Below are 6,744 nucleotides of genomic sequence, written 5' to 3' on the forward strand. Positions count from 1 at the left end.
GTCCTGACCCCTCAGGTCCTCCTTGGTGGGGGGGGGGGTGTCCAGGAGGTCTCCAGGCCAGGGGAGGGGCGACCTGGCGTGCCCTCCCTCCGCACCCCTGCCCACTGCCAGCCCCTGGCACCGAGTGGGGCACAATACTCATCCACTTTGTGAGGGGCAGAGGAGAGCGGCTCGGCGGCCCCGTTCAGGACGGCAGAGCGCGTGGGCACTGCTCCAACGCGCACCGTGCACGCGTGTGGGCCCACCCCGCGGCCTGGCACAGGCTTGTCAAAGCAGAGGGCTCTGAACCGGGAGCGGAGCCGGAGGCGGCAGCCCGCCCGCCACCCCCAATGCTCACTTTGCCTGCTGTCACCTGCGTGAGGTTCGAGGGGACACAGTGCCGGGGCAGGCTCCGGAGCAGCGTCTGAGAAACCCTGCCGTCGTCCGTGACGCACGGGCCAGCAGCAAACCGTCCCCTGGGCGGCGCGGCATGGGGCGGCCGCAGCCCTCCTCGGCTCTCCACGCTCTTTAATACGGGGTGTCGGGGGGCTGCGGCGGCCCCTGGGCCGGCCCCGCTGGCCGGCTGCAGCACAGCGCCCAACCCCGCTGCCCGGTGCGCAGCTCACCACCGGCACAAACGCGGGCGGCGGGCGCCTGAGCCCCGAGACCCGCCGCAGCCGTGAGCGTCTGGGCTGCCGCTGACCCCGCGTCCACTTGCGGCGGGCTCACGTGGTGGGAGTGATTTCAGCCCCATCCTCTCCTTGAGTCCTGAGCTTCGGGGTTCTCTGTCCCCCCTCCCCCCGGGCCATCCTGACAGAACACAACGGGAGGGGAGCTCAGCTGGGAACACCTCGCTGGGCCTGTCTGTGGGTCAGCGTGGGAGGCGCTGGGGCAGGTGGCTCCCACCCGCGGGGGTCCCACGGCCCCCACAGGCGCCTCTCCTGCCCCGTAGCGCCCAGGACGTGCGCGCAGGCTGGGGTATCAGGGCGGGCGCCTCCCAAGGCTCAGCTGACTGGAAGAGAGAGGAGAGGAGCCCCGTGGCCGTGTCCCCCTGCACGGCTCTGCCCCCAGCTAGCCCCCCCCCCCCCGTACCTGCGGCATCTGGCCCTCATCGGTGCCCGGGACGGTTTGTTTATGTGTAGTTCCTGGCTAAGACTTGAAAGTCTAACTACCGCTCACTTCTCTGCACAGCCACTACCGTTGTACAAAAAGCAGGCGCTCACCCGCCGGGATGTTAGACCCAGGCCCCCATTCCCGGCATGCCTCGGGAGAGAAATCAAAGGGCCTGTGTGCTCCCTGATGAAAGCTCCCTAAGTTCCAGACCCCACGGCCCTGGCCGCCTCACCCCGAGAGGACAGGCCGGCCGATGCCCGCTCGCCCAGGCTGCCTTGCATCTGGAGTCAGCACGCCGGACCCGGGCAGCAGGGGTCCACCCGCGGGCAGGGGCAGGCCTGGTCCGGGAGGACCCTCCCGCTTCCTGGCTTCCGCCGCCTGCCCTCCCCCACCCCCCTCCCTCCCGGGGAGGCTTGGAGGCTGAGGGAAGGAGAAGGTCCCCTTTGTTTCCTGAGAATGTCCTGTGCGGGGCGCTGGGCCTCTCCGGCCTGGTCATCGAGTTTCAGGACCACAATTTGGACAGCTGCACGTGCTAATTCCATCAGGAGGCCCACTTGGGCTCCGAGGGAGGTCGCCGCCACCGGCCCATCCCGTCCCGCCCCGCAGGTACCGGCTGGAGGCGTCCGCCCCCTCCACCGACAGCTGTCCATCAGGAGAGGCCCGGGCCAGAGGGGGAGCCGCCCGGGGGACCTCAGCTACGCTTCCCTTCATGGTGCCACGGGGGAGGCAGAGAAAGAGGAATGTGCGTGGGATGTGCGTGTCTTCCTGCGTGGGGCCTGCAGGGCCGGCACCTGGGGCGGCTCTCGGCTGGAGTGGAGGACCAGCTACGGGAAGGCCTGCGAAGTGACGGGGCTCCACTGGACGCGCACCGCGTGGAGACGCCGCCGAGCCAGGGCCCCGCCCAGCCGGCACGCACTCTGACAGCTCTTTCTAGAAGCAGGGGTTCACGCCCTGGGTGGCAGCCATGCAGTCTTAGGCCCCTGGAGGGCTTCAGTCGACACCATGAAGCCCTCCAATGCTGGGGGCCGAGGCCTGGACGCGGGGCCCAGCCTCCCCAAGGCTCCAGGGCAGGGAGCCGTCCTCCGTGGTGAACTCTGTTCTCACCAATGGAGACGCAGTTCCCAGACGGCAGGGCCTCCCCTGCCAGCCACCCCAGGGCTGCCAGTGAGACTCCGTGCACAAATCCCTCCATTGCTTCTCAGGGCCCGCACCCCGTGGACCCACAAGCCTCCCTCTGCCCCCAGCCCTCTGCTCAGCCCCCCACCCTCGGCCCCCAGCCCTCTGCTCAGCCCCCCTTCTGCCCCCAGCCCTCTGCTCAGCCCCCACCCTCTGCCCCCCCAGCCCTCTGCTCAGCCCCCCTTCTGCCCCCAGCCCTCTGCTCAGCCCCCCACCCTCTGCCCCCCCTCTGCCCTCCCCCCAGCCCCCAGCTCTCCTCTCCCTGGCGTTGCAGAGGGCACGGACGGGATCTCTTCTAGGACACCGCATCCGATCCCACTGAGGTTGTGCATCTTTGGAAACGTCGTGTGTCTTGAAATAGAGAATTTTTCCATTCTAGAAAGACTCTCGTGTCTTAAAAACCCTTCTGTTTGGCAGCACGAGGCCCCAGACCCCACTCAGCGTGTCTCTGGCGTCTGCCTCGTGTGTGCGGACTCCCGGGTGGGTGTCTGGGGGGGGTCCCGAGGGCAGCGCTGGCCCGGGCAGGGCGGGCATCCTCCCCGGGTCCCCTCCACTGTGAGTCCCAAAGGGCAGGAGCTGGAGCATGGTGGGCGGGCCCTCGGGGGGCGGTGCCTCCGGTGTGTGTGTGTGGGGGAGATCGTAAAGGAAAATGCACCCCCAAGGGTGCAGCTTCCTGACCGTGCAGAAGAGCAGCAAACGCAGCCACCCCAAGCACCGTCGCCCACCCACAAAACCCGGCAGCCAGAGAGAGGTGCACGCGGGGTGGGCTCTGGACCCATCCTGCCCCGCGGGCCAGGGGCCGGGGGGATTTCCAGTTACTAACGACAGGGATGACCAGTCACCAGCTGGTTTTGTCCGCATGTTTCGCCACAGTATCGGTCCCACCGGCCAACTGTGCAAACGTCCCACCGAGGGGCTGACTTGGATTACCCAGAGTAATGGTCCAAGGAGCTAAATCAACTGTGAAATCGTCTCATTTCACTCAGGCGTGTGAATGGAGCTGTGCGGAATGCATCCGTGGGTGTGCTCCACCCGCTCGAAGTAGGCTGCGGCCTGAACGGAGCAGCGCGGGGCCGAGGACACAGAGGCTCTGTCCCGTCAGGCCGGCCTCGCGCCTTTGCTTGCTTCCGGGCTGCCGAGCCTCCCCGGTCCCTCCGCCCGGGGGCGCGGCAGGAAGCCGCTCTGGAGGGGAGGCTGCATGGGCCTCATTGACAGCGTGGCCTCTCCTGTTCCCAGGCCGTGGGGGCCACACAGAGACGGCGGGGACGGTGATTGGGTGGTGGCGGCGGGGACGGCGGGATGTGACAAGGTGAGCTGATGGCAGCGGTGGCGATCATGGTAACAAGGGTTGTGTGGTGGGAGCAGGCGGTGGGGCTGGCAATGATGGTGAGGGTGTGGGGAGGTGGTATTGCGGATCACCTCCTGCAGAGACCGCGCACCCACGGAACCTGTACAGAGCCCGTTAACTCCCGCAGTCCTGGCTCCTGTTCTCTGACGGGAGGGGAGGGGATGGGGGGGGAGGCGCTAGCATTTTCCTCCCCTGCTAGGAGATCAGGCTCATGGACCGGGAAGCACAGACTCCCCTGGTGGTGGTTGGCATGGTCCTGTGGCAGGGGAAGAGGCCCCTGCCTAGACATGCCCGGCCCCTCACCCTGCTCCACGAGACCAAATCCACGCAGCAACTGGGCACCCAACGAGGAGGGGAGGGTGGAGGCCCACCATGCACACCGCGCCTGCTCATGCCTGCGGGAACATCACGCCCCGCCCCGAGCTGAGCCCGCCGGCCGGGGACGGACCCCAGCACCCAGAATGCTGACCGACGATGCGTCCAGAGAGGCCTGCCACGGAAGCCACTGCTTCTCAGCAGCGCTTCACCCCAGACACACGCTTACAAGGAAGTAGCTTGAATTTTGGGGTACAGCTGGTAAGAGCTCTTGCCCAGCACACGCTCAGCCCTGGGTTCCATCACCAGCCCCACACACACAACAAGCAAAGACCTCGAAGGTGTCCGGTGCCCTGGGCCACAGAAGGGCCCGGGAATTTGTGGAAGTGTGGGCAGGGCGCGGCATTGCGGGGGTGAGGGGTGGGGGGCTCTGTGTTCTGCGCCTGGAGTGAGGGAGGGGGGCTCTGTGGTCTGTGCCGGGGGTGGGGGAGGGGGGCTCTGTGGTCTGTGCCGGGGGTGGGGGAGGGGGGCTCTGCAGTCCGCGCCTCCCTCAGGCCCCAGCTCTCACTCCCACGATCCCTTCCGTTCTCGGAGCACTACTGTCATTGCGCCAACCAAATGCGAGCACCCAGGGCTTTCCCGGGGCTGTGAGGCCGTGGTCCTGGTGTGTGCGTCAGTCAGCGCGGTGGCAGTTGTCACGCAGCGAGGGTTTTGAGGAATGAGTGAATGCAGACCTGTCTCTCCCTGCTGCAGACCCCCCCCACACACACAGACACCGTGCAGATCCAATCAGACTCTCGGGCAGCCAGGAACACGACACAGGCTTGGTGGAGTAGGAGTTGGCATCGGGAGCTGCTTAGGTGCCGGGGGTCCCGTGGCGAATGCGGTGCGCGGGATTGCCCGGTCAGATGGCCAGCACATGGGTGCAGAGGAAAGAGAGACATGGAGCGTGAAAGACAGGCCACCTGCGGGCCTGGCCTGGGCTCTGGTGATGGGGGGGCTGGAGCTGGGGGCGGGGGGAGCTGGAAGGCAGGAAGGCGGAAGTGGCGGGAGAGGCAAGGATAGTGCAAAGCAAGCTTCCAGGCCGGAGCTCGGCATGTGCAGCCATCCCGAGGCAGGGACCGGGCGGGCGAGAAGCCGGGCGTCTGCGGGTGGGGAACAGGTGTGCCTGATGGACTCTTTGGGACTCAGGACAGGCCCTGCAACTCCACAAGAACCGCCGGGAAGTCTGCAGACAGGAGCCAGCAGCGAGGTTGGAGCGCCCAGGGTGGAGTGAGCCTCAGGACAGGCCGGCCCTGGGGAAGATGGGGAAGAGCTCAGTGCTGCGAACGTCAGACCAGGAGGAGGACGGGCCTCCAGAGCTGTCCTGCCCCCGCCCCCGCCCCTCACCCGCCTTGGCCGGTCCCTCCCCGGCCTGCCCTGCTCTGCGTCTGGGGTCCGCCAGTCTCACCGCTGCCCCCGCGGGCGGACGCCAGCAGGGCACCTGGGGCCCGAACTGCTCTCCTCGGGTCTCGGGTGAGCTTCGGGTGTAGATCCAAGCGCAGCTCCACGTGTTCACCCTGGAGAGGCGTCACGCACAATTGGGGAATTTGGGAGCGCTCAAAATAGCACTGGCCGTAAAATTGCCTGAAACGTGTCCAAGCGCGTGTGCCAGCAGTAACGGCACCGTGCACTGCGATCGCCTGTGGTCCACCTGTGCAACCCGGTGCTGTGTGTTGCCCCCTGACCCCCCCCAACCCGGTGCTGTGCGTTGCTGCCCGCCACCCCCCCAACCTGGTGCTGTGCGTTGCCCCCCGACCCCCCCACAACCCGGTGCTGTGCATTGCTGCCCCCCGCCCCCCCCAACCCGGTGCTGTGTGTTGCCCCCCGACCCCCCCACAACCTGGTGCTGTGCATTGCTGCCCCCCGCCCCCCCCAACCCGGTGCTGTGTGTTGCCCCCCACCCCCCCCATATCCCGGTGCTGTGCATTGCTGCCCCCCGCCCCCCCACAACCCGGTGCTGTGCGTTGCGGCCCCCCCGCCCCCTGCAACCCAGTGCTGTGCGTTGCACCCCACCCCCCGCAACCCGGTGCTGTGCGCTGTGGCCCACCCCCCCCAACCCGGTGCTGTGCGTTGCAGCCCGCCCGTGCCCGTGGCTCCAGCTCCACCAGCAGCTCTGTCCTCTTTTCCAGGCGCCACACGCATGGGGGTTCAGGGGCCACCTCGGCCTCTGTCCTGCAGAACGCAGCCACTACCAGCAAACGCCCCGTCGCTGACACCCAGCCAGGACCACGGCGTGGCCCTTCCAGCACATTCTCCCAAGGCAGAGTCTGAAAATCATCTGCCAACGTCTAAGAGAAGGGAGCGGCCCCGAGGGGGGCCCGGGCCAGGCCGCTGTCCCTATGGCCAGTTCACACCTTGGCTGCCCAAGGGGCACAGAGTGGCTTTCCTACGCTGGAAACACGATGCGGAAATCCCAGCGCCAGCCAGGGCAGGAGGGACACGCTGGCCTGCCCCAGGGGGCAGCCGGCGGGGTGGGGGGACTGGTGGGGATGTGGGGCCAGTGTGGGGGATGTGAGGCTGGCGTGGGGGATGTGGGGCCGGTGTGGGGGACGTGGGGCCAGCGTGGGAGACGTGGGGCTGGTGGGGACGTGGAGCCGGCGTGGGGGACGTGGGGCCGGCGTGGGGGACGTGGGGCTGGTGGGGACGTGGAGCCGGTGTGGGGATGTGGGACTGGCGTGGGGAATGTGGGGCTGGCATGGGGGGTGTGGGGCAGGTGGGGATGTGGGACCAGCGTGGGGGACGTGGGGCCGGCGTGGGGGATGTGGGGCTGG

The sequence above is a fragment of the Dipodomys merriami genome, unplaced genomic scaffold (genome assembly GCF_024711535.1).
Source record: "Dipodomys merriami isolate MVZ:Mamm:240054 unplaced genomic scaffold, mDipMer1.0.p SCAF_120, whole genome shotgun sequence".
Classification (NCBI taxonomy): domain Eukaryota; kingdom Metazoa; phylum Chordata; class Mammalia; order Rodentia; family Heteromyidae; genus Dipodomys; species Dipodomys merriami.